General features: G+C 44.1%; 1 protein-coding gene across 5 annotated transcripts in view; it reads left to right on the top strand.

Annotated features, from left to right (window-relative positions):
* The first annotated feature begins 18400 nt into the window (after window positions 1–18400).
* Window positions 18401–27480, top strand: part of si:ch211-106e7.2 — a 31446-nt gene continuing 22366 nt past the window's right edge. The window contains exons 1-2 of one of the 5 annotated variants that reach the window (XM_046352523.1): window positions 19005–19079; window positions 19251–19300. The gene's annotated coding sequence lies outside the window, so the exon portion shown is untranslated. Of the gene's footprint in view, window positions 18680–18987; window positions 19301–27480 lie in introns of those variants that run through there. The other 4 variants (XM_046352522.1, XR_006839218.1, XM_046352524.1 and 1 more) reach the window with 4 other exon arrangements.

The following is a 27480-nucleotide window of genomic DNA, read 5'->3' as shown; positions in this document are numbered from 1 at the left end:
TGCTTTTGAGAATGGGCAGAAAAAAATCCTTCCATCCATGGAGGCAAACAGAACAATGTCAACCGTTTAATTCAATAAGAGAAATGCTTAAAAATTGAGAGTTGAAAATAAAGAGAATGTTTGTTCATCGGTTCATTTCATTATTAAACTCCCCTACTGCACCTGCTTCCTGACTCCCAGCTTATACGTTACATTCATAAAGCTCTGTCATCTCTGCTTCTTTCACAGAGCAAAAATGTTTAGGGACCGGGGAGAAAATGCACAAAAAAAGGGGGGAAACATATTATGAGCAAAATTTCCAAATTATATCTGTTTGACCGGTTGTAAGGAAATAGAAAGGTGTGGAAATTAACCAACATGTTTCTAATAAGATTTCAGTTCCGCGCTTGGATTATTTTTTATGTGGTTGAAATAGGCTACAATCAGCTTTATGATGCTGATAAACATAAACTCAGCAAAAAAAGAAACGTTCTCTCACTGTCAACTGCGTTAATTTTCAGCAAACTTAACGTGTAAATATTTGCGTGAACATAACAAGATTCAACAACTGTGTCACGCCTTGGTCATTGTATTTTGTGTTTTTGGTATATGTTTGGGTAAGCCAGGGTGTGACATGGGTTTATATGTTGTGTTTCGTTTTGGGGTTTGTAGTAATTGGTATTGCGGCTGATTAGGGGTGTGTCTAGTTAGGCTTGGCTGCCTGGGGCGATTCTCAATCAGAGTCAGGTGCTTGTCGTTGTCTCTGATTGAGAGCCGTATTTAGACAGCCTGTCTTTCGCGTTGTATTTTGTGGGTGTTTGTTCCTGTCTTAGTGTTGTAGTCACCAGATAGGCTGTAATAGGTTTCACGTTTCGTTTGTTATTTTCATATACAGTTATTTCATGTACCGCGATTATTTTCATTAAAGTCATGAGTAACCTACACGCTGCATTTCGGTCTGACTCTCTTCATACAACAAACGAACGACGTTACAAACTGAGACATAAACTGAACAAGTTCCACAGACATCTGACTAACAGAAATGGAATAATGTGTCCCTGAACAAAGGGGGAGGGGGGGTCAAAATCATAAGTAACAGTCAGTATCTGGTGTGGCCACCAGCTGCATTAAGTACTGCAGTGCATCTCCTCCTCATGGACTGCACCAGATTTGCCAGTTCTTGCTGTGAGATGTTACCCCACTCTTCCACCAAGGCACCTGCAAGTTCCTGGACATTTCTGGGGGGAATGGCCCTAGCCCTCACCATCCGATCCAACAGGTCCCAGACGTGGTCAATGGGATTGAGATCCGAGCTCTTCGCTGGCCATGGCAGAACACTGACTTCCTGTCTTGCAGGAAATTACGCACAGAATGAGCAGTATGGCTGGTGGCATTGTCATGCTGGATGGTCATGTCAGGATGAGCCTGCAGGAAGGGTACCACATGAGGGAGAAGGATGTCTTCCCTGTAACGCACAGCTTTGAGATTGCCTGCAATGACAACAAGCTCAGTCCAATGATGCTGTGACACACCGGCCCAGACCATGGCGGAGCCTCCACCTCCAAATCGATCCCGCTCCAGAGTACAGGCCTCGGTGTAATGCTCATTCCTTCAAAGATAAACGCAAATCCGACCATCACCCCATGTGAGACAAAACAGCGACTCATCAGAGAAGAGCACTTTTTGCCAGTCCTGTCCAGCGACAGTGGGTTTGTGAGGACCTGACGTTGTTGCCGGTGATGTTTGGTGAGGACCTGTCTTACTACAACAGGCCTACAAGCCCTCAGTCCAGCCTCTCTCAGCCTATTGCAGACAGTCTGAGCACTGATGGAGGGATTGTGCGCTCCGGCCATCTCTGTCGGTACTTCCGGCGCCGACAGAGATGGCTGCCTCGCTTCGCATTCCTAGGAACTATGCAGTATTTTGTTTTTTTTACGTGTTATTTCTTACATTGGTACCCCAGGTAATCTTAGGTTTCATTACATACAGTCGGGAGGAACTACTGAATATAATAGCAACGTCAATGCAATATGACTTTCCCGAAGCGGATCCTGTGTTTTGCCTTCCACCCAGGACAATGGATCGGATCCCAGCCGGCGACCCAAAACAAAGACGTTGTAAAAGAGGAAAACTAAGCGGTCTTCTGGTCAGGCTCCGGAGACGGGCACATCGCGCACCACTCCCTAGCATACTACTCGCCAATGTCCAGTCTCTTGACAACTAGGTAGATGAAATCCGAGCAAGGGTAGCATTCCAGAGAGACATCAGAGACTGTAACGTTCTTTCCTTCACGGAAACATGGCTCACTCGAGAAACTCTATCAGAGTCGGTGCAGCCAGCTGGTTTCCTCATGCATCGTGCCGGCAGGAACAAGCAACTTTCTGGTAAGAAGAGGGACGGGGCGTATGCCTTATGATTAACGAAACGTGGTGTGATCATAACAACATACAGGAACTCAAGTCCTTCTGTTCACCTGACTTAGAATTCCTCACAATCAAATGTTGACCGCATTATCTACCAAGGGAATTCTCTTTGATTATAATCACAGCCGTATATATTACCCCCAAGCAGACACATCGATTAACAAACTGTATTTGACTCTATGTAAACTGGCAACCACATATCCTGAGGCTGCATTCATTGTAGCTGGGGATTTTGACAAGGCTAATCTGAAAACAAGACTCCCTAAATTCTATCAACACATCGATTGTGCTACCAGGGCTGGTAAAACCCTGGATCATTGTTAATCTAACTTGATGGAAATTGATGTAAAAAATGTATCACTAGCCACTTTAAACAATGCCACTTAATATAATGTTTACATACCCTACATTACCCATCTCATATGTATATGTATATAGTGTACTCTATATCATCTACTGCATCTTTATTTAATACATGTATCACTAGCCACTTTAAACTATGCCACTTTGTTTACATAACCTACATTACTCATCTCATGTATATACTGCACTCTCATATGTATCTACTGCATCTTGGCTATGCCGTTCTGTACCATCACTCATTCATATATCTTTATGTATATATTCTTTATCCCTTTACACTTGTGTGTATAAGGTAGTAGTTGTGGAATTGTTAGGTTAGATTACTCGTAGGTTATTACTGCATTGTCGGAACTAGAAGCACAAGCATTTCGCTACACTCGCATTAACATCTGCTAAACATATGTATGTGACAAATAAAAAAAATTGATTCCTGGTGTAACTCAGGCAGCTGTTGTTGCCATCCTGTACCTGTCCCACAGGTGTGATGTTCGGATGTACCGATCCTGTGCAGGTGTTATTACACGTTGTCTGCCACTGTGAGGACGATCAGCTGTCCGTCTTGTCTCCCTGTAGCACTGTTTTAGGCATCTCACTGAATGGACATTGCAATGTATTGCCCTGGCCACATCTGCAGTCCTCATGCCTCCTTGCAGCATGCCTAAGGCACGTTCACGCAGATGAGCAAGCAACCTGGGCATCTTTCTTTTGGTGTTTTTCAGAGTCAGTAGAAAGGTCTCTTTAGTGTCCTAAGTTTTCATAACTGTGACCTTAATTGCCTACCGTCTGTAAACTGTTAGTGTCTTAAGGACTGTTCCACAGGTGCATGTTCATTAATTGTTTATGGTTCATTGAACAAGCATGGGAAACAGTGTTTAAACCCTTTACAATGAAGTCATTGGTTTACATTGGTCAACATTGGTTTATGACTATACCACTCATCGTGTGATACCTCCTACCTGTAGTGTGTTTTGTATTTGCCGTCTTTTTCGATCTGTCAACCTCTCTTCTTCAGACCTTAGTGAGTGAATGACATACATGTACATTCAATATGAAAATATATTCAGGTCAGTCTGGCTACAGTGAAACAAGTGATTTTAAGGATGTAAATTAAACGTTTTTATAACGTTCAAGAGTAATGGCATGGGAAAGTTCTGCAGGAGAACTTGGCACCAACTAGGCACCACCACCACACATCCACTAGTGATGAGAATTTCACTATTTATACATACAGTGGGGCAAAAAGGTATTTAGTCAGCCACCAATTGTGCAAGTTATCCCACTCAAAAAGATGAGAGAGGAATGTAATTTTCATCATAGGTACACTTCAACTATGACAGACAAAATGAGAAAAGAAAATCCAGAAAATCACATTGTAGGATTTTTAATGAATTTATTTGCAAATTATGGTGGAAAATAAGTATTTGGTCACCTACAAACAAGTAAGATTTCTGGCTCTCACAGACCTCACAGAACTGTAACTTCTTATTTTTCTTCCTTCACTCGTTACCTGTATTAATGGCACCTGTTTGAACTTGTTATCAGTGTAAAAGACACCTGTCCACAACCTCAAACAGTCACACTCCAAACTCCACTATGGCCAAGACCAAAGAGCTGTCAAAGGACACCAGAAACCAAATTGTAGACCTGCAACAGGCTGGGAAGACTGAATCTGCAATAGGTAAGCAGCTTGGTTTGAAGAAATCAACTGTGGGAGCAATTATTAGGAAATGGAAGACATACAAGACCACTGATAATCTCTCTCGGTCTGGGGCTCCACGCAAGATCTCACCCCGTGGGGTCAAAATGATCACAAGAACGGTGAGCAAAAATCCCAGAACCACATGGTGGGACCTAGTGAATGACCTGCAGAGAGCTGGGACCAAAGTAACAAAGCCTACCATCAGTAACACACTACGCCGCCAGGGACTCAAATCCTGTAGTGCCAGACGTGTCCCCCTGCTTAAGCCAGTACATGTCCAGGCCCATCTGAAGTTTGCTAGAGAGCATTTGGATGATCCAGAAGAAGATTGGGAGAATGTCATATGGTCAGATGAAACCAAAATATAACTTTTTGGTAAAAACTCAACTTGTCGTGTTTGGAGGACAAAGAATGCTGAGTTGCATCCAAAGAACACCATACCTACTGTGAAGCATGGGGGTGTAAACATCATGCTTTGGGGCTGTTTTTCTGCAAAGGGACCAGGACGACTGATCCGTGTAAAGGAAAGAATGAATGGGGCCATGTATCGTGAGATTTTGAGTGAAAACCTCCTTCCATCAGCAAGGGCATTGAAGATGAAATGTGGCTGGGTCTTTCAGCATGACAATGATCCCAAACACACTGCCCGGGCAACGAAGGAGTGGCTTCGTAAGAAGCATTTCAAGGTCCTGGAGTGGCCTAGCCAGTCTGCAGACCTCAACCTCATAGAAAATATTTGGAGGGAGTTGAAAGTCCGTGTTGCCCAGCAACAGCCCCAAAACATCACTGCTCTAGAGGAGATCTGCATGGAGGAATGGGCCAAAATACCAGCAACAGTGTGTGAAAACCTTGTGAAGACTTACAGAAAATGTTTGACCTGTCATTGCCAACAAAGGGTATATAACAAGTATATAACAAGTATTGAGAAACTTTTGTTATTGACCAATTTCTTATTTTCCACCATAATATACAAATAAATTCATTAAAAATCCTAAAATGTGATTTTCTGGAGTTTATTTTCTCATTTTGTCTGTCATAGTTGAAGTGTGTCATGCAGGTGAAAGAGGACCCAAAAGCGACTTGGCGAAAACAGAGTCTTTAATCCAGTAAAGTAAATACAATCAAAAAAACACAACTTTCACTCGAAATGACGAGGACAAACTGGAGACTCGATCTTGAACAGCAGGTGAACAGCAGGTTGCCTCGGGAAGGCACTAGAACCAGACAGACTCAGACACCTGCTCACCACGCAGCATCTGAGGAAAACACGACACGACAGGGCGATACACAAACACAGCACGGTGAATTCTAGACAAGGAACCGACAGGGCAGAAACGAATAACAAGGAGAGAAATAGGGACTCTAATCAGGGAAAAGGATCGGGAACAGGTGTGGGAAGACTAAATGATGATTAGGGGAATAGGAACAGCTGGGAGCAGGAACGGAACGATAGAGAGAAGAGAGAGCGAGAGAGTGAGAGAGGGAGGGGGAGAGAGAGGGATAGAAAGAGGGAAAGAACCTAATAAGACCAGCAGAGGGAAACGAATAGAATGGGAAGCACAGGGACAAGACAAGATAATAAATGACAAAACATGACAGTACCCCCCACTCACCGAGCGCCTCCTGGCGCACTCGAGGAGGAATCCTGGCGGCAACGGAGGAAATCATCAATGAGTGAACGGTCCAGCACGTCCCGAGACGGAACCCAACTCCTCTCCTCAGGACCGTAACCCTCCCAATCCACTAAGTATTGGTGACCCCGTCCCGAGAACGCATGTCCATGATCTTATGTACCTTGTAAATAGGTGCGCTCTCGACAAGGACGGGAGGGGGGAGGGAAGACGAACGGGGGTGCGAAGAAAGGGCTTGACACAGGAGACATGGAAGACAGGATGGACGCGACGAAGATGTCGCGGAAGAAGCAGTCGCACAGCGACAGGATTGACGACCTGGGAGACACGGAACGGACCAATGAACCGCGGAGTCAACTTACGAGAAGCTGTCGTAAGAGGAAGGTTGCGAGTGGAAAGCCACACTCTCTGGCCGCAACAATACCTTGGACTCTTAATCCTGCGTTTATTGGCGGCTCTCACAGTCTGTGCCCTGTAACGGCAAAGTGCAGACCTCACCCTCCTCCAGGTGCGCTCACAACGTTGGACAAACGCTTGAGCGGAGGGAACGCTGGACTCGGCAAGCTGGGATGAGAACAGAGGAGGCTGGTAACCCAGACTACTCTGAAACGGAGATAACCCGGTAGCAGACGAAGGAAGCGAATTGTGAGCGTATTCTGCCCAGGGGAGCTGTTCTGCCCAAGACGCAGGGTTTCTGAAAGAAAGGCTGCGTAGTATGCGACCAATCGTCTGATTGGCCCTCTCTGCTTGACCGTTAGACTGGGGATGAAACCCGGAAGAGAGACTGACGGACGCACCAATCAAACGACAGAACTCCCTCCAAAACTGTGACGTGAATTGCGGGCCTCTGTCTGAAACGGCGTCTAACGGGAGGCCATGAATTCTGAATACATTCTCGATAATGATTTGTGCCGTCTCCTTAGCGGAAGGAAGTTTAGCGAGGGGAATGAAATGTGCCGCCTTAGAGAACCTATCGACAACCGTAAGAATCACAGTCTTCCCCGCAGACAAAGGCAGACCGGTAATGAAGTCTAGGGCGATGTGAGACCATGGTCGAGAAGGAATGGGGAGCGGTCTGAGACGACCGGCAGGAGGAGAGTTACCCGACTTAGTCTGCGCGCAGTCCGAACAAGCAGCCACGAAACGGCGCGTTTCACGCTCCTGAGTCGGCCACCAAAAGCGCTGGCGAATAGACGCAAGAGTGCCTCGAACACCGGGATGACCAGCTAACTTGGCAGAGTGAGCCCACTGAAGAACAGCCAGACGAGTGGAAACAGGAACGAAAAGGAGGTTACTAGGACAAGCGCGCGGCGACGCAGTGTGCGTGAGTGCTTGCTTAACCTGTCTTTCAATTCCCCAGACTGTTAACCCGACAACACGCCCATAAGGAAGAATCCCCTCGGGATCAGTAGAAGCCACAGAAGAACTAAACAGACGGGATAAGGCATCAGGCTTGGTGTTCTTGCTACCCGGACGGTAAGAAATCACAAACTCGAAACGAGCGAAAAACAACGCCCAACGAGCTTGACGGGCATTAAGTCGTTTGGCAGAACGGATGTACTCAAGGTTCTTATGGTCTGTCCAAACGACAAAGGAACGGTCGCCCCCTCCAACCACTGTCGCCATTCGCCTAGGGCTAAGCGGATGGCGAGCAGTTCACGGTTACCCACATCATAGTTGCTCTCAGATGGCGACAGGCGATGAGAAAAATAAGCGCAAGGATGAACCTTATCGTCAGACTGGAAGCGCTGGGATAGAATGGCTCCCACGCCTACCTCTGAAGCGTCAACCTCGACAATGAATTGTCTAGTGACGTCAGGAGTAACGAGGATAGGAGCGGACGTAAAACGTTCTTTTAGAAGATCAAAAGCTCCCTGGGCGGAACCGGACCACTTAAAACACGTCTTGACAGAAGTAAGAGCTGTGAGAGGGGCAGCAACTTGACCGAAATTACGAATGAAACGCTGATAGAAATTAGTGAAACCTAAAAAGCGCTGCAACTCGACACGTGACCTTGGAACGGGCCAATCACTGACAGCTTGGACCTTAGCGGAATCCATCTGAATGCCTTCAGCAGAAATAACGGAACCGAGAAAAGTAACGGAGGAGACATGAAAAGAGCACTTCTCAGCCTTTACGTAGAGACAATTCTCTAAAAGGCGCTGTAGAACACGTCGAACGTGCTGAACATGAATCTCGAGTGACGGAGAAAAAATCAGGATATCGTCAAGATAGACAAAAACAAAGATGTTCAGCATGTCTCTCAGAACATCATTAACTAATGCCTGAAAAACAGCTGGCGCATTGGCGAGACCGAACGGCAGAACCCGATACTCAAAATGCCCTAACGGAGTGTTAAACGCCGTTTTCCACTCGTCCCCCTCTCTGATGCGCACGAGATGGTAAGCGTTACGAAGGTCCAACTTAGTAAAGCACCTGGCTCCCTGCAGAATCTCGAAGGCTGATGACATAAGGGGAAGCGGATAACGATTCTTAACCGTTATGTCATTCAGCCCTCGATAATCCACGCAGGGGCGCAGAGTACCGTCCTTCTTCTTAACAAAAAAGAACCCCGCCCCGGCCGGAGAGGAAGAAGGCACTATGGTACCGGCGTCAAGAGACACAGACAAATAATCCTCGAGAGCCTTACGTTCGGGAGCCGACAGAGAGTATAGTCTACCCCGAGGAGGAGTGGTCCCCGGAAGGAGATCAATACTACAATCATACGACCGGTGAGGAGGAAGGGAGTTGGCTCGGGACCGACTGAAGACCGTGCGCAGATCATGATATTCCTCCGGCACTCCTGTCAAATCGCCAGGTTCCTCCTGAGAAGTAGGGACAGAAGAAACGGGAGGGATGGCAGACATTAAACACTTCACATGACAAGAAACGTTCCAGGATAGGATAGAATTACTAGACCAATTAATAGAAGGATTATGACATACTAGCCAGGGATGACCCAAAACAACAGGTGTAAACGGTGAACGGAAAATCAAAAAAGAAATAGTCTCACTGTGGTTACCAGATACTGTGAGGGTTAAAGGTAGTGTCTCAAATCTGATACTGGGAAGATGACTACCATCTAAGGCGAACATGGGCGTAGGCTTATCTAACTCTCTGAAAGGAATGTCATGTTTCCGAACCCATGCTTCGTCCATGAAACAACCCTCAGCCCCAGAGTCTATCAAGGCACTACATGTAGCACCCGAACCGGTCCAGCGTAGATGGACCGACAAAGTAGTACAGGATTTTGATGGAGAGACTTGAGTAGTTGCGCTCACCTGTAGCCCTCCGCTTACAGATGAGCTCTGGCTTTTACTGGACATGAATTAACAAAATGTCCAGCAACTCCGCAATAGAGGCACAGGCGGTTGGTGATCCTCCGTTCCCTCTCCTTAGTCGAGATGCGAATCCCTCCCAGCTGCATGGGCTCAGTCTCTGAGCCAGAGGAGGGAGATGGTTGCGATGCGGAGCAGGGAAACACCGTTGATGCGAGCTCTCTTCCACGAGCCCGGTGACGAAGATCTACCCGTCGTTCTATGCGGATGGCGAGAGCAATCAAAGAGTCCACATCTGGAGGAACCTCCCGGGAGAGAATCTCATCCTTAACCACTGCGTGGAGTCCCTCCAGAAAACGAGCGAGCAGCGCCGGCTCGTTCCACTCACTAGAGGCAGCAAGAGTGCGAAACTCAATAGAATAATCCGTTATGGACCGTTCACCTTGGCATAAGGAAGCCAGGGCCCTAGAAGCCTCCCTACCAAAAACTGAACGGTCAAAAACCCGAATCATCTCCTCTTTAAAGTTCTGGAACTTGTTAGAGCAATCAGCCCTTGCCTCCCAGATAGCTGTGCCCCATTCTCGAGCCCGGCCAGTAAGGAGTGAAATGACGTAAGCAACCCGAGCTCTCTCTCTAGAGTATGTGTTGGGTTGGAGAGAGAACACAATCTCACACTGCGTGAGAAAGGAGCGGCACTCAGTGGGCTGCCCGGAGTAGCAAGGTGGGTTATTAACCCTAGGTTCTGGAGGCTCGGCAGGCCAGGAAGTAACAGGTGGCACGAGACGAAGACTCTGGAACTGTCCAGAGAGGTCGGAAACCTGAGCGGCCAGGTTCTCCACGGCATGGCGAGCAGCAGACAATTCCTGCTCGTGTCTGCCGAGCATGGCTCCTTGGATCTCGACGGCAGTGTAACGAGCGTCTGAAGTCGCTGGGTCCATTCCTTGGTCGGTTCCTTCTGTCATGCAGGTGAAAGAGGACCCAAAAGCGACTTGGCGAAAACAGAGTCTTTAATCCAGTAAAGTAAATACAATCAAAAAAACACAACTTTCACTCGAAATGACGAGGACAAACTGGAGACTCGATCTTGAACAGCAGGTGAACAGCAGGTTGCCTCGGGAAGGCACTAGAACCAGACAGACTCAGACACCTGCTCACCACGCAGCATCTGAGGAAAACACGACACGACAGGGCGATACACAAACACAGCACGGTGAATTCTAGACAAGGAACCGACAGGGCAGAAACGAATAACAAGGAGAGAAATAGGGACTCTAATCAGGGAAAAGGATCGGGAACAGGTGTGGGAAGACTAAATGATGATTAGGGGAATAGGAACAGCTGGGAGCAGGAACGGAACGATAGAGAGAAGAGAGAGCGAGAGAGTGAGAGAGGGAGGGGGAGAGAGAGGGATAGAAAGAGGGAAAGAACCTAATAAGACCAGCAGAGGGAAACGAATAGAATGGGAAGCACAGGGACAAGACAAGATAATAAATGACAAAACATGACAAAGTGTACCTATGATGAAAATTGCAGGCCTCTCTCATCCTTTTAAGTGGGAGAACTTGCACAATTGGTGGCTGACTAAATACTTTTTTGCTCCACTGTATATTTCAGGGTGTAGAAGACTTCGCCCCCAAGAAGTCACAGCATGTCACATCAGCGTCCAGCTCTGCAGGAGGTTGATGTATGAATTGTGTATGTAGCGTAAAAACAGGTCCCAAAAAGTGTCAAAAATAATAAACAAGAAAAAGTATGAACAATTGTGTGCTTTGCATGCTGCAAGCACAGAAATAATAATAACTTTTCATATGTTTCAACAGAAAATAGTATACTGAATAGCATCTTACCATCACAACAAACACCCCATAGTTGTTTGAGAAACCTTGCTTTGGTAGGCCCTGTGGTGTGAACAAGGTACAATTTTCAATTTTTTATTTGATTTTATATCACCTTTATTTAACCAGGTAAGCTAGTTGAGAACAAGTTCTCATTTGCAACTGCGACCTGGCCAAGATAAAGCATAGCAGTTCGACACATACAACAACACAGAGTTACACATGGAATGAACAAAACATTCAGTCAATAACACAGTAGTATGAGGATTCTGTGTTATGCACTATAGCCCGTTACCATATATGTGATTGAATATTATCTGCTGTTGGCTTGTGTGGATGTATGTATGTGTTTTGCAACATAGCTGACTTGAAACATTGTTAACAGTTTCAGAGCCATGGGCCTTTCTCATGATGGAAAAATACAGAATAACATGAAGACAGGAACTGTGCAATGAGTTGGGGGGCACATTCAGAACGTAGTGTTGCGAGAACAAACAGTCTTTTGTTAGATGACAGGAGCCAGGAACGAGATAACGGTATCGAGCATGAGCACATAGATATTCTTCACAGCAACAGTTACATCTATCAACTGAAGAGCTTAGGGGGCTGGGACGAGCCACTGCACCAACAATCAACGATAGGCTGGGTGAGTTTAAACCACGCCCAGTCTCTACTCTGACAGGCCGGCTCGGAAGCAGGAACTATTTCTGTCAGGGTATATTTAGTCAGTTCTCTGTTTGCCCTGCGAGGTGGGACAGAGAGCCCGTATATACAAAAATTGCATTTACCACTTATTGCTTAGCTAATAAAAAATACATAGTATACAATCGGTGATTCATTGTCATATTTATCTTGATACCAGATTCGAATTGAAACGACTCTAACAGTAGAAAAAAAAGAAGGCAAAGTCTATATACAGTGAGTGCAAATTAGGCAAAATAAGGGAGTTAAGGCAATAAATAGGCCATGGTGGTGAAGTAATTACAATATAGCAATTAAACACTGGAATGGTAGATGTGCAAAAGATGGATGTGCAAGTAGAGATACTGTGGTGCAAAAGGAGCAAAATAAATAAATAAAGTATGGGGATGAGGTAATACATGTATCACTAGCCACTAGCCACTTTAACTATGCCACTTTGCCACTTTGTTTACATACTCATCTCATATGTATATACTGTACTCGATACCATCTACTGTATCTTGCCTATGCTGCTCTGTACCATCATTCATATATCCTTATGTACATATTCTATATCCCCTTACACTGTGTATAAGACAGTAGTTTTGGAATTGTTAGTTAGATTACTTGTTGGTTATTACTGCATTGTCGGAACTAGATGCACAAGCATTTCGCTACACTCGCATTAACATCTGCTAACCATGTGTATGTGACAAATACAATTTGATTTGATTTGATTACATGGGCTGTATACAGATGGGCGATGAACAGGTGCAGTGATCTGTGAGCTGGAATGACAATCAAATGGTACAGTTCAGTGGAATAATTTAAAGGAATATCTAACCTGAACATCATCCACACCAAAAGTCCTCCAAGGTCCAGGGGACAAGATCCGAGCAATGTTTCTGTGAACACAGTGTATGTGAAAGTGAAGAAAAAGTAAAATTCAACACCTTTTTTATACTCCAGCATGCATAACAGTTTTGAACACAGTTGGAACTGAATTAGCCCAAGTATTTTTCACATGTATGGATGTTGCTGGTCCATAAAATGTATTTTCAACTTCAAACACACCATTTCTCACATCAATACACTCACATGCCAAAACTCTTTCCTTGGACACTGTTTCAAAGCAACCTGTATGCTTTCTTCGTAAATGTGTTTTGAAGTTTTTCTTATTTAATAACTTCATTTTGCAGTGTGGACAAGTTACAATGACTTTTCTTGACTTGCCATGTATGTTGGGAGAGACATGTATCTCAAATTTAAAATATTTTATTTTATTGAAACAGGCAGGGAGCAGGTCTCGAACTCTCGACCTTCTAGCCCGAGGTCCGGCGTGCTATCGATTGTGCCGCAAAAGTATGCTCATGCGGCAGAGTCGATTTCCGCGCTTATAAACCCAGGGTCGTCACATTATTTAACTCAGCAGCTCAATTAGTAACAAACCCGGAAGACGCTCGGCCAATTGTGCGCCGCCCTATGGGACTCCCAATCACGGACAGTTGTGATACAGCCTGGATTCTAACCAGGGTGCTTGTAAGTGCCTAAGTCCGCTGCGCCACTCGGGAGCCAACTAATTGTATTGGTTGCATACAAGCGAAATGCTTGTTAGTATAGTCATAATATTTGGCTGTACTGAAAGACCAGTTGAAAAACGGGGAAGGTTTGGTTCAAGCCACACATAGGCGGAAATCCTAGTGGGGACGGGGGGGACACAACCCCCCATCCTGGGAAAAATATGATTTGTCCCCCCCAATATATCACTGTAAGCATAACTATGTAATTTCAATTAAATTAATAAAACGCAATGAAAGCACCTGTGCTGATTATAGACACTTAATAGCGTGTTTTTAAGTTTCAAAGGATTGCGACCACCGCCCTTTGCCTCACAATGGTTTGATCCACTGCCAGTTCCTTATCTGGCAGGTAACAGAGAGTTCGTATCTACTTCCTGAAAGGCACTCAATGCATGTAACTGACGTGAAGTTATTCCAGTCAATCGCGCCATAGCAATGTTTTTTATGTTGGCAGGGTTTACACACACACTAGCTGAATTTGCAGAGCTGGCGGGCAAACATGAACTATTAAACTAGCTAGTACCTATTCCAATTATGTGGCGTCGTCAAAGATGGAATCACAGATGCGGAATTGGTGCTCGCTAGCTTTGCAAATTCAGCTATTGTTGGAAGCCAGACAATATGAAACAAACTATATTAAAATTACAAAAGGTTGCAGCATATGTTGTGTAAATGGTGAACTCATGAACTCATACAGCTGTCAACTCTTGTCACTGCAATCCGTTTCACATTTGCTAGCTACCTTTTAGATCGAAGCCCATATAGAATGATAGAAGATAAAATGATATAAGCCCATCTCCTACTGTAAATAACCTACACACTGTGTGTGTGTTTGCGCAGATAGCCAGCCTGCCAGGTAGAAAAATGTCAGAAAAAAGTAAAAAGACAGACATCAGATTATTTTTCGGTACACCAAAACGCAAAGCAAGAACCCTAGTAGCCTAAGACTAGTTGATCAAATGTTCATTAGAAAGAAGTGAAATGCTAATGGTAACGTTTCACAATGATGTTATTAGGCAGATCAGGCAACAGAGGGCACACAGACAGCAGAGCTGGGGACAGATGGGCAGAGACAGGGAGTCTCAGGTAAGTTTTTTGAGTCTTTGTTTGGCAACATTATAAAAGGTTCTACCTTTTTTTGACTTGTAAAATAGGGACATATGTAAATAATACTTTGATAACCATACATATGCTTGAAGGCCGTGACAGGCCTCTATACCTAATGCTTCAGACCTTAGTAACAAAGGGCATAAACAAACGGAGATTACTAATATGTTTGCTATAATGTTGCTGTAAACTGTTTTGGGTGCGCCTCTGCAAATGTTTCCACACATAGTCACGAAAACAGGAAGAGGGCCAAACCACAAGACTGGAGAAGCTGCATCTCGTGAGGACATAACTGCTGATGACAGGAACACACACACACACACACACTAACTGCCGAGGACACACAGATAAGACATACACCCACACATTGGGAGGAAGAGACACAGCCTTGACTTGCAGACACAAGCACACACACCCCACCCAGATACATTCACATTTAGAACCACACACCCAGCATTAAGCCTCAAGGGATCTTTTAGAACCACACACCCAGCATTAAGCCTCAAGGGATCTTGGGCGTATCTGCTTTTTGACACATGCAAACTATTGAGCAACACAAAACAGACATTAAGCAGGAACATTCTGAGACAATGGCAACAACAACCTTGGACCAATAAGGAGAGACAACGTCCGGGTTTGGACCAATCCGAGGACCAGACCTTCCAGAATCAACCTACTTTCTGTACTGTATAAAACATGTATGCTGTCTAAATTAGGGGCTCTCTTTTTCTGACTCCCTCTGAGTTCAAAGAACAGAGCCCGTATACGCTGTACACAATACTTTTACTCTGAATAAACTGCAGATTGTTAAACTTTAGCTCCTCGTCTGAACTGATCCTTGACCGACTCGCTCACCTAAACATCTCACCTTTTATCAACACATAGTTGGAAAATGCCATGGATACCCCCACTCTCAACTTAAACTGGTGACTGAACTAAAATTTGTTTAAGGCAAAGGTATTTATGTTGTGATTAATTGTGCAGTTTTGGGTACTGGTAGTTAGGAGTACGGAAAACACCTTATTTATTTTCTAGGAGACAGACTGTGAGGCAGTGAGGGTGGTAAAAGGGAAAGAGCCAGGGAGAGAGACTTCAGAGGACAGTGTCACAGCCACGGCAGGACCAGGTGTCAACTTTGTTGCCTGCAGCACCAGTATAGGGGACAGTGGCACAGCCACGGCAAGACCAGGTGTCAACCTTGTTGACAGCTGCACCAGTATAGGGGACAGTGGCACAGCCACGGCAGGACCAGGTGTCAACCTTGTTGCCAGCTGCACCAGTATAGGGGACAGTGGCACAGCCACGGCAGGACCAGGTGTCAACCTTGTTGCCAGCTGCACCAGTATAGGGGACAGTGGCACAGCCACGGCAGGACCAGGTGTCAACCTTGTTGCCAGCTGCACCAGTATAGGGGACAGTGGCACAGCCACGGCAGGACCAGGTGTCAACCTTGTTGCCAGCTGCACCAGTATAGGGGACAGTGGCACAGCCACGGCAGGACCAGGTGTCAACCTTGTTGCCAGCTGCACCAGTATAGGGGACAGTGGCACAGCCACGACAGGACCAGGTGTCAACCTTGTTGCCAGCAGCACCAGTATAGGGGACAGTGGCACAGCCACGGCAGGACCAGGTGTCAACCTTGTTGCCAGCAGCACCAGTATAGGGGACAGTGGCACAGCCACGGCAGGACCAGGTGTCAATCTTGTTGCCAGCTGCACCAGTATAAGGGACAGTGGCACAGCCACGGCAGGACCAGGTGTCAACCTTGTTGCCAGCTGCACCAGTATAGAGGACAGTGGCACAGCCACGACAGGACCAGGTGTCAACCTTGTTGCCAGCAGCACCAGTATAGGGGACAGTGGCACAGAATTGTCCAGTTACCTCAGTGATGGCACAAAACCATATCAGCCACACCCACAATTTATAGAACCGCAAACTCTTGCCAACAGAGTGTTGACGTTTCAAGAGAGATGGTTTCGCGATTTCCCCCGGCTACATTATAATCCATCAATAAAAGGAGTGTTGTTTTCACTGTAGCCACGGGTTTTAAGCCAGCCATCTTTTGGCCAAAGAGCAGATGCTGCCTTCATTAGTGCAGGATTTAGGAACTGGAGAAAAGCCATTGTAAAATGCACAGCACATCAAAACTGCCAAACCCACCGCCACTGTGTAACTGCAACAGCACATCAGCTAAATCCAATCAGTGTCCAGTTATCCAGCGTGTGGGGTAAACAGCAGAAATGACAAAAGCTACCTTGCACTGTATGAGAAAGCAACAACATTGATTGAATCCATTGAGACACACTCAAGAAGATTTGCTGGCAAAGCAGTGGATCACTATAGGGCAGAATTTTTTAAAGTGCTGGATGGTGTGGAGGTTCATTTTGGCGACCGTTTTGACCAGGACATTCTAAATATTCTGTAAAAGTTGGAAAGAGTGCTTCTCACGGGGGAATTGGATGAGTCTCTATATCAGTACCCTGAGCTGAACATAGATTCTCTTTCAGTGCAGTTGCCTCTCTTTCGCAACAAATACCCCTGTAGCAGCAGTTGAGGCAGCAGAGGTCCTCAGGAGGCTTCCAGTGGAGGTGCGGGGGTTGGTTGACCAAGTTGAGGTGCTGATCAGAATTTTGTCTGTAATGTACATGAAGACAGGCTGGACAGTCTTGAGGGAAAATATCTGCCAGCAATTTGTTGGATCCATTGAAACCCTCAAACATAGGTTCGGTTCTTTTGTTCAGTGGTGTGTATAGCAGTGGTTCAACCTTTTTTGAAGTACTGGAACCCCTGCATATTTTGATGAAAGGCAGGCAAGGTTTTGAGTGGTCCTCAGGGACCTCCACCCCCTCTATATTATATGTAAAGTTAGTGGAATCCTTGTGCTGCTGAATACGTTCATTACACTTTTCTATTTCATGGACCCCTTGCCATTACACCAGGGACCCCTAGGGGTCCACCTACCCTGTTTGAGAACCCCTGGTGTATAGAATGATATTTGTTATTTTGTTTAGTCGTTTTTAGTACATGACAGTACACTTACTAATTATTTATTTGATTTAAAATGGCATACTTTGTGTGACATACTTGTCCATAGCTGTTGTTTGAAGAGTTGAGACACTGACTGAACAATAACTAAGTATTTCTGAAGGATATTTTGGTTGACTTTTTGGGTTTTTCATTGAAGTAGTTATCTTGCTTTTAGAACTGTACTTATTCTGAGCGTTTTGTTCTTGTAAAGATGTTGTAATAGACTCAAACCAGTGGCACATTTAATAACTATATAAATGAATCAGAAAAAGTTCAATAAAAAGGACAGTTCAGTGCGTAGACCAACTTCGTGATGGTTCTCAATGGAGATTCTTTGAGATGAGATCTCACCATGTTCATTGTATTTATGAAACCTGCACCCATACAGTACCATTACCCCCTACTGGCCTTGCTTGGTATTGCTGGTTGTAAATACAAATACCTGCAAACATACTGGACTGATAAGGAACACTGCTATAACTATTAGTATTATTAGTATTATAATGATTTAAACAATTTAACAAGTTGGGACAACCCTTCATTTAACTACTGTACCTATCAATTATCCAGTAGTAGTAATTATGGTTCCTCAATATACATTTAACATATTACAACGTAGGCTATGTGTTACAGCACTACTTTTGGTGTCACCCTCAGGAATTGCTCTTGAGAAAATGTAATGTAATTGTCGCCTCCAAAATTGATATCAGATTTTCACCTCTGAAGCCACACCCACCAAATGGGAGCAAACGTACCAAGAACGTTTCGGGGGAAATGTGTGGTTCAGTACAAACAGTTCCGCAACGTAGCAAACGTTCAAGCGAATTGAACGCACCTCAGAAAAAAGTTACCGTAGCAAACGTAGTTGGCGTGGTTGATGAAACTGGAGTCAAAGGAGCAATTTGAGGATTACGTGTTTTAACAGACAATGTGATTTTAGGATAGGATAATCTGTACATGCCTTTTCAGAAAAAGGTACCGTAGAAAACGTAGTTGGTGTGGCTGCTGAAGCTGGAGTCAAAGGAGCAATTTGAGGATTACGGGTTTTAACGGACAAGGTGTCTTTAGAATAATCTGTAAGTACATTTTCTAAAATATAATTTTAGGTCTATCTCTTACTAACATGAAGTAAATAAATAGTTATCTGTACATGCTGGACAGCAGATAACTCAAACTGTAGGCTAATATTTTCTGACTAAAAGCAAGGCAATTCTGTAAGGCAGTGTTTATTTGACCCACTGAAAAGGAAGAAAGTAGGCTATATTAGGCTAAATGATCCTGCCTATGATATTGTGATTTATTAATACATTTGCGCATAGCAACTCAGACTAGCATGATGCACACGTGACCCAGGGTGGTCCATCGTAGCTGACTAAACTCAACCCATCGTGAAGGAAGTTTCTGATTAACTCCAACGGAGTCGAGCAGAGAACAGGCTTTGTGGGATTAATCTCCGACTAAATAGATTCGCTCAAGGTCAATACTTTAAAAAAAGATTTAGTTCAGAAACGCATACCTTGAATCAGACGACAGGCCTTGGTCTCCAAATACTTATTGAGCATGCGCATTTTCACTTTGTTGCCATCTTCGAGAAACATAAATGAGCATGCAGTCAATGGTATTTTATTAACTTTTGAAAACTTATAGATTTCAGCAAACAAAGGCACGCATCTACAGAGGACAAACATAGGTACACGGTAAGCATTTTATAATGTACATTAAAGTAGGCTATAGACCTTGGGTGAATGCAGTAGTCGCGCCCTTACAAAACATATTGTAGTTTTGAAACTGCAGTATAACTGCAGTTACACTGCAAATTTACAACTGCGAAAAAACGTTGTTTTGGACGAAGTATTTGCAGCATACTGTAGTTATATTGCACGCTGACTGCGATCTTTTTTTGTAAGGGCGTAAAGTTAGCTGAACTCCACGAAGCCTGGGGCCTCATTTATCATTAACAGTGCTTACATTTTTGACGAAATTCTGACGTAAATGGAGATTTTAGGATTTTTCGTGCGCCACAAATTATGGGGATTTAGAAAACTGTCACACACAACACAGCCTAGTATGTTTTCATTGATAAAACAGTGCAATATTATATTTGTGCTTTGTGAACGAGCGCTAAAACCTGTGGAAGTTACATAGAACAAAGACATGTATACATTAGACCACGAGAGGAAAAGGCGACATGTACATGTTTGCTTGTCTGGAAAGGGCAGCATACCAAATATTAGGATAAATGGACATACTAATGATGGAGGGACACACAGTCTATTTAGTCGTAATAAGGGCAACATACCAAAGAGCACACAGAGCTAAAAGTCCATATGGTAGCTATACATATATTATTTTTAGGACAATGAAGGGTCCTGCCACCATTATAAACTAACTGAAAGCAGATATGGGCGTGAACAAACAGGACACTTGCATTAAAAGATAATGGTGGCAGATGGACTGGTAGAAGTAAATTCATTTGCATGTGGGATGAACTCATATGCTGTATGTGTATAAATACAGAACCAGTGCTTAAGGAAGTTGGTTGTTCCGCGGACTGATATTTTTTTATTTCAAAGCCTTTATTGAATTCACATGTCCTTGTAAGTGTTATATTTGTAAAGACGATTTTTCCACCGAAAACGCCTTAGTTCACAGTTTATGGTTTAAAAAAAACACCCTAATTTGGAGATGTTGGAACTGGGACATGAAAGTTCCTTAAAGAAAGCACAATGACAAATTTTGGCAGAGGTGTGTGTAGAACGTTTCAGTGGTTTTTCCAAAATAGTTATTCAATATTTTTTTGATCTGTGAAGGATTGGTTTCATCTCCTGGTTTTGATATATGCGCAGAAATTTAGAGGTACTACATATAATATTTTAGCATTGTAGTTATAAAAAAAAGTATTTAATATATCTACAGTAGTAGAGCAATAATAGTGTTTAAATACACCCCCCCCAAATAATGCAATTTAATGTTGCAGCCTTCTTACTGGTGAGCCGCCAGCTAACCGATTGTGCCACAGCACCTGCATGTGCCTATAGGCGATTTTTCATTACATGTGTTATGTATCTTAGAGTACTAAACAGAATCAATATAGGCTTTACCGTATGTGTGTGTCTGGGTCATTAGGCTAAGGGAAGGGTCATTAGGCATTTTTTTGTATCATTGCTATTGTTACGCCACCAGTAGAATCTATGCTCGGAAGTCTGTGCCATTAAGACGAGGGATATCCAAGTTAAGATGGGTGTAAACAAGGTAGAAGCAAGACGAAGAGATAAGCCAGCAGCATACCACCCTGCATCCTACTGCTGGCTTGCTTCTGAAGCTAAGCAGGGTTGGTCCTGGTCGGTACCTAGATGGGAGACCAGATGCTGCTGGAAGTGGTGTTGAAGGGCCAGTAGTAGGCACTCTTTCCTCAGGTCTAAAAACAATATATCCCAATTTCGGCTTGTTGCTTTGTAATAAAGTCTATTTGAATTCACAAGTTCCACTATCTGAAGAATATTATTGGACCAATATTTCTACCACATGACACAATTTGTTAGGATGTGATACTTCTACAAATCACTCAGCTTCAGTCAATTTGACAATATAATTTCTGGCCACAAATATAACATGTAGCACCTTTTTTAAATGGGCTATGATGTTGAACACCTAATATTGTACCGCAATACTGTAGCCTACCCATACTGTCAAGGCTACCGATCTATTTACCTTTGAGAATGCTTGGCTATTGAATGAGTGATTTGATAAATGCTAGCCTACTATTTGTTGTGGGGTGGGAATAATTTATACCACTTATGTCAGAAAAGGAGAGCTCTCCTGCAATAAGATTATTTAGGCCTATTAAAGTCAAGGAAAGATATTAGAAGACATGCTGCTATGCTATCTCCTTTCCAACGGCAAATGCACTGTTTTATCATTAGACCTACGTTTTTATTAGCCTACCATTATTAGATTTCCTGTGCATCAAACACCTCCCATTTCTCCAAATGAACAATATGCCTATATCAAATGAAAGTTTATTTGTCACGTGCACAGAATACAACAGGTGTAGTAGACCTTACAGTTAAATACTTACTTACTGGCCCTAACCAACAGTGCAATTTAAGTAAAAAAATTGGTATTAGGTGAACAATAAGTAAGGAACTAAAAAAACAACAGTAAAAAGACAGTGAATAATAACAGTAGTGAGGCTCTATACAGACCGGTAAATCGGACTAATTGAGTCAGTATGTACATGAAGGTATGGTTAATGTGAAATGCATATATGATAAACAGAGTAGCAGCAGTGTAAAGAAGGGTGGGGGGCACAATACAGATAGTCCTGGTAGCCATTTGATTACCTGTTCGGGAGTCTTATGGCTTGGGGTAAAAAATAAAGTGTTTCCTGAGAGGGAATAGGCTTTGTCGTGTGCCCTCTCCACGACTGTCTTGGTGTGTTTGGACCATGTTTCTTTTTTGGTGATGTGGACACCAAGGAACTTGAAGCTCTCAACCTGCTCCACTACAGCCCCGGCGATGAGAATGGGGGGCATGCTTTTGTCCTCCTTTTCCTGTAGTCCCTAATCATCTCCTTAGTCTTGGTTACGTTGAGGGATAGGTTTTTAGTCTGGCACCACCTGGCCAGGTCTTGACCTCTTCCCTATAGGCTGTCTCATCATAGTCTGTGATCAGGCCTACCACTGTCTATATATTTGCAATACAGTTAATCAACCTTCTATACTGAACAAAAATATAAACGCAACAATTTCAAAGATTTTGCTGAGTTACAGTTCATAAAAGGAAATCAGCCAATTGAAATAACCTTAAACGTTAGCTTTTTTCATGGCACATATTGCACTTTTGCTTTCTTCTCCAACACTTTGTTTTTGCATTATTTCAACCAAATTGAACAGGTTTCATTATTTAGTTGAGGCTAAATTGATTTAGTGTATTATATTAAGTTAAAATAAGTTCATTCAGTATTGTTGTAATTGTCATTACAAGTAAAAAATAAATAAATAAATCGGCCAATTAATCGGTATCGGCTTTATTTGGTCCTCCAGTAATCGTTATCGGCGTTGAAAAATCATATCTGGTCAACCTCTAATTAGGAGCATAGTTTTGTTTTACTTTAGCACCATTAGACATGCATGTGTCTTGGGAGTCTGTTTATTTTTGGACCATTGATATGGTTACGCCACCAATATAATCTATGCCCTAATGTCTGTGCCAATAAGAAAATGGAAACCAAGCTGAAGTGAGTGCAAGGCAAAAAGATAATGGTGGCTAAATGCCAGAGGGGATGAGTCATTAACATAAAGAGGAGTTACTATGTGTGTGACGTAAGGATGAAAACTATAGAAAGTGTGTGCCGAGGCTGGAAAGTTGGTTGATCCATGAACCAGCTCGGCTTGTTACTTTGTAATAAATTCTATTTGTATTCACAAGTTCCGGTATCTGAGAAATGAAATAAAGCAAATATTTCTACAACACGTTGTAACTGACTAAAGTGGGCAAATGCCGTTGGCATGCTGGAGAAGTGTGCTCTTCATGAATGAATCCCGGTTTCAACTCTACTTGGTAGATGACAGTGTGTATGACTTTATGTGGTGCGACCGGTTTGCGAACAGAGGTTGGGTTATGGATTGGACAGGCATAACCTACAGACAACGAACACAAGTGCATTTTATTGATGGCAATTTGAATGCACAGAGATACCGTGACAAGATCCCGAGGCCCATTGTCGTGCCATTCATTAGCTGCTATCACCTCGTGTTTCAGAATGATAAATGTCGCAAGGATCTGTAAACAATTCCTGGAAGCTGAAAATGTCCTAGTTCTTCCATGGCCTACATACTCATCAGACATGTCACCCATTGAGCCTGTTTGGGGTGCTCTGGATCAATGTGTACGACAGTGTGTTGCAGTTCCCACCAATATTTCCGGACAACATTCCACAGGCCACAATCAACAGCCTGGTCAACTCTATGCAAAGGATATGTATGTGTCGTGCTGCATGAGGCAAATGGGGGTCACCAGATAGTGACTGGTTTTCAGATCCAGATTCTCAGGCACCGCCTCGGGTGTATGTCCTGGATGGCTGTGAGCTCCTCCCAGTGATGTGCTGGACAGTCGGCACCAGCCTGTATAGGGCTTCCAGTTGAGGGTTGTGTACTTGCCATACCAGACGGTTTTACAACCAGTCAGCAGGATGCTCTCGATGGTGCAACTGTAAAAGTTCCTATGGATCTAATGGGCCATGCCACATTTTTCAGCCTCTTGAGGGAGAAGAGGCACTGCCATGCCTTCTTTACGGCTGTGCTGGCGTAAGAAGACCATGTTAAGTCCTAAGTGGTATGGACACAAGGAACTTGAAGCTCTTGACCCTTTCCACTGCGGCCCCGTGGATGGGGATGTGCACCCGCCCCTGTTTCCACGATTGGCACCTTGGTCTTACCTGTCGTTGAGGGAGAGGCTGTTGTCCTTGCACCATACTGCCAAGTCTCTGACCTCATCGCTGTTGGTGATCAGGCCTACCACCGTCATGTCATCAGCAAACTTGTTGGAGTGGTGAGTGGAAACAGTCATGGGTGAACAGGGAGTACAGGGGGCTAAGCACACACCCCTTGGGGGGCCCAATGTTGAGGGTCAGCATGGCAGAGTTGTTGCCTACTCTTACTATCTGGCTTGTCAGAATGTTCAGTTGCAGAGGGAGGTATTGCAATGTATGTGGATCTATCTGTTGGGTCTGTATGCACATTGGAGTGGGTACAGGGTGTCTGGGATGATAGAGTTCTGTGTCATGACCAGCCTTTCAAACCACTTCATTATTACAGATTTGAGTGCTACAAGGCGGTAGTCATTGTGGCAGGATGCCTTAAAGTTTTTGGGAACCGGAATGATGGTTGTCAGCTTGAAACATGGCATTACAGACTGGGACAAGGAGTGGTTGAAAATGTCTGTGAAGACACCTGACAGCTGGTCTGCACATGCCCTGAGGACACGCCATGGAACACCGTCCGGACTTTCTCACCGAGGCTGATGTGAGATCACCCTAACCTTGTGCGTAAGTTAACCTAGTTTCTCCTGCTAGTCAAAACAGTCAGACCTGCCCTGAAAGCAGTGAGTATCCACTAATAGTACAGTATAGCCTAGCTGATGTGACTCACGTGGCACACTGCAAAGGGAGAGCTGTCTGGACAGTAGTTGTAAATGGGTATCTTTCCAGAGTTTGCGCACCTGATTCAACTTGTCTACTAATTATCAAGCCCTTGACTACTTGAATCAGGAGATCTTAAGGTAACTGCCAAAATAAAGGAAACACCGGAGTAATTGAGAGACAAAGTATATTGAAAGCAGATGCTTCCACACAGGTGTGGTTCCTGACTTAATTAAGCAATTAATATGCTTAGGGTAATTTATAACAATTCCCAGTTGCCCATTATTTTGGTCACCATGGCTAGAAGAGATCTGACTTTGAAAGAGGGGTCTGAAAGGAGCATAGTGGGCTTAAGGGGTGTGTGTGGCTGCATTTACACAGGGAGCCCAATTCTGATATTTCTCCACCAATTGGTCTTTGGACGAGTCATATCAGATCTTTTCACAGCAGATATTTTTCCGATCTGATTATATTTATTTATTGGTGGTTTTCCATCAACAAAACATCAAATGATGGAATTTCTTGTGGGAAAATGGTGTCACATCCCCCCCAATAGAGTTCTAAACACCTGTAGAACCTGTCCCAAGGTGCATTGAAGCTGTTCTGACGCCCTATTATACACTGTTAGCGTTTCCTTTATTTTTGCAGTTACCTGTAGTTCATGGCTACAACCAAACTTTGAAATGTCTGGGGCCTCCCAGGAGAGGTTTGAAAACCGCTGACATATGTCAGCTAACCTAAGTTTATTAGATATGAGGGACTGATCTGATAACACACCATGAATGACTGAGTAGGTTTACATGCACACTAATTTTGGCAATAAACAGATTATGCAATAGTCATAAATAACTTACTCGGCTTATAATTAAAAATCGAAGTAAGCGTACGCCGATTAAAAACACCTGGTTTTCTTAGCAATCATTCTAATCGTTAGGACATGTAAACTAGGGATGTTAATGGTCAACCGTTAATCAGTTAGCTGCCGAAAAATACATTTGACCGGTCACGCTTATCGTTTTATGGGTTAATTTGCATAATTGTGTGGAATTACATTTGTGCATGTGTATTTTGGTTAGTTTTCATGCATTTTATTTGTCACATGTGCGCAGCATACAGAGCCTAGTTATAGGAGTGGAATAGCCTACCACCTGTCAGACAGCAATAGAGTATCTCCTCAAAAAGTCTGTAGGCTACTGGAGTGAAGCCTGCTTTTGTAATCCATCATTGCACAACAAATAACAATTTGAAATACAATTGTGTGTTAACTTTGGCCACAATAAAACAAAAAAATGCTATTTTTATTAATCTCAATTTGTAGCGCCTGCCTCTCATTTGCCAATCGGATTCATAGGCTATAGCCTGCCTACCGTTGACTATCAGTGTGTCATCCAGGTAGAATAAGGAATTCCCCAGGGCAGGTGCGATGTTTAGAACTGCTAGAGGTGTTACTGCAGACCCGGGTTCATTCCCGGGCTGTGCCACAACCTGCCGTGGCCGGGAGTCCCATATGACGGTGCACAATTGGCCCAGCGTCGTCCGGGTTAGGGGAGGATTTGGCCGGGTGAGCTTTACTTGGCTCATCGTGCCCTAGCGACTCCATCGTGCATGATGACCGTTAACGGTTGACACAACAGTGCTAGGCCTGATCACCGACAATGGCAAGACAGCCTGTAGGGAGGAGTTCAGAGACCTAGCCATGCGGTGCCAGGAAAACAACCTCTCCTTCAACGTGATCAAGACTAAGGAGATGATTGTGGACTACAGGAAAAAGAGGATCGAGCACACCCCCATTCTCATCGACGGGGCTGCAGTGGAGCAGGTTGACAGCTTCAAGTTCCTTGGTGTCCACATCACCAACAAACTAAAATGGTCCAAGCACACCAGGACAGTTGTGAAGAGGACACGACCAAACCTATTCACTCTCAGGAGTCTGAAAAGATTTGGCATGGGTCCTCAGATCCTCAAAAGGTTCTACAGCTGTACCATCAAGAGCATCTGGTGTCATCACTGCCTGGTATGGCAACTGCTCGGCCTCCGACCGCAAGGCACTACAGAGGGTAGTACATACGGCTTAATACATCACTGGGGAGACAGACTTCCTGCCATCCAGGACCACTATAGCAGAAAAAGGCCCAAAAAATTAACAAAGACACCACCCACCCCAGTCATAGACTGTTCTCTCTGCTACCACACAGCAAGCGGTACCGGAGCACCAAGTCTAGGTCCAAGAGTCTTCTAAACAGCTTCTACCCCCAAGCCAAAAAACTCCTGAACATTTAATCAAATGGCCACCCAGACTATTTGCATTGCCCCCCTTCTTTTACACCACTGCTACTCTCTTGTCATCTATGCATAGTCACTTTAATAACTCTACCTACATGTACATACTATCTCAAATAATCGGTGCCCTCCGCACATTGACTCTGTGTACCCTGTATATAGTCTCGCTATCATTATTTTACTGCTGCTCTTGAATTACTTGTTACTTTAATTTCTTAATCATATTTTTTAAAAACTGCATTGTTGGTTAGGGGCTCTTTTTAAGTAAGCATTTCACTGTAAGGTCTACACCTGTTGTATTTGGCGCATGTGACTAATAAAGTTTGATTTGATTTGTGGCAGGCCTGGTTCCTCCAGGCTGACCTCGGTCATCAGCTGAACGATGTTTCCTCCAGCTGGCTTCCGGGTGAAGCTGGCATGTGTTAAGGAGCGTGGTTCGGCGGGTTATGTTTCGTG

The sequence above is a fragment of the Oncorhynchus gorbuscha genome, linkage group LG06, assembly GCF_021184085.1.
Source record: "Oncorhynchus gorbuscha isolate QuinsamMale2020 ecotype Even-year linkage group LG06, OgorEven_v1.0, whole genome shotgun sequence".
Lineage (NCBI taxonomy): Eukaryota > Metazoa > Chordata > Actinopteri > Salmoniformes > Salmonidae > Oncorhynchus > Oncorhynchus gorbuscha.
Note: the sequence above shows the minus strand (reverse complement) of the source record. Positions and strands in the feature narration are given on the sequence as shown.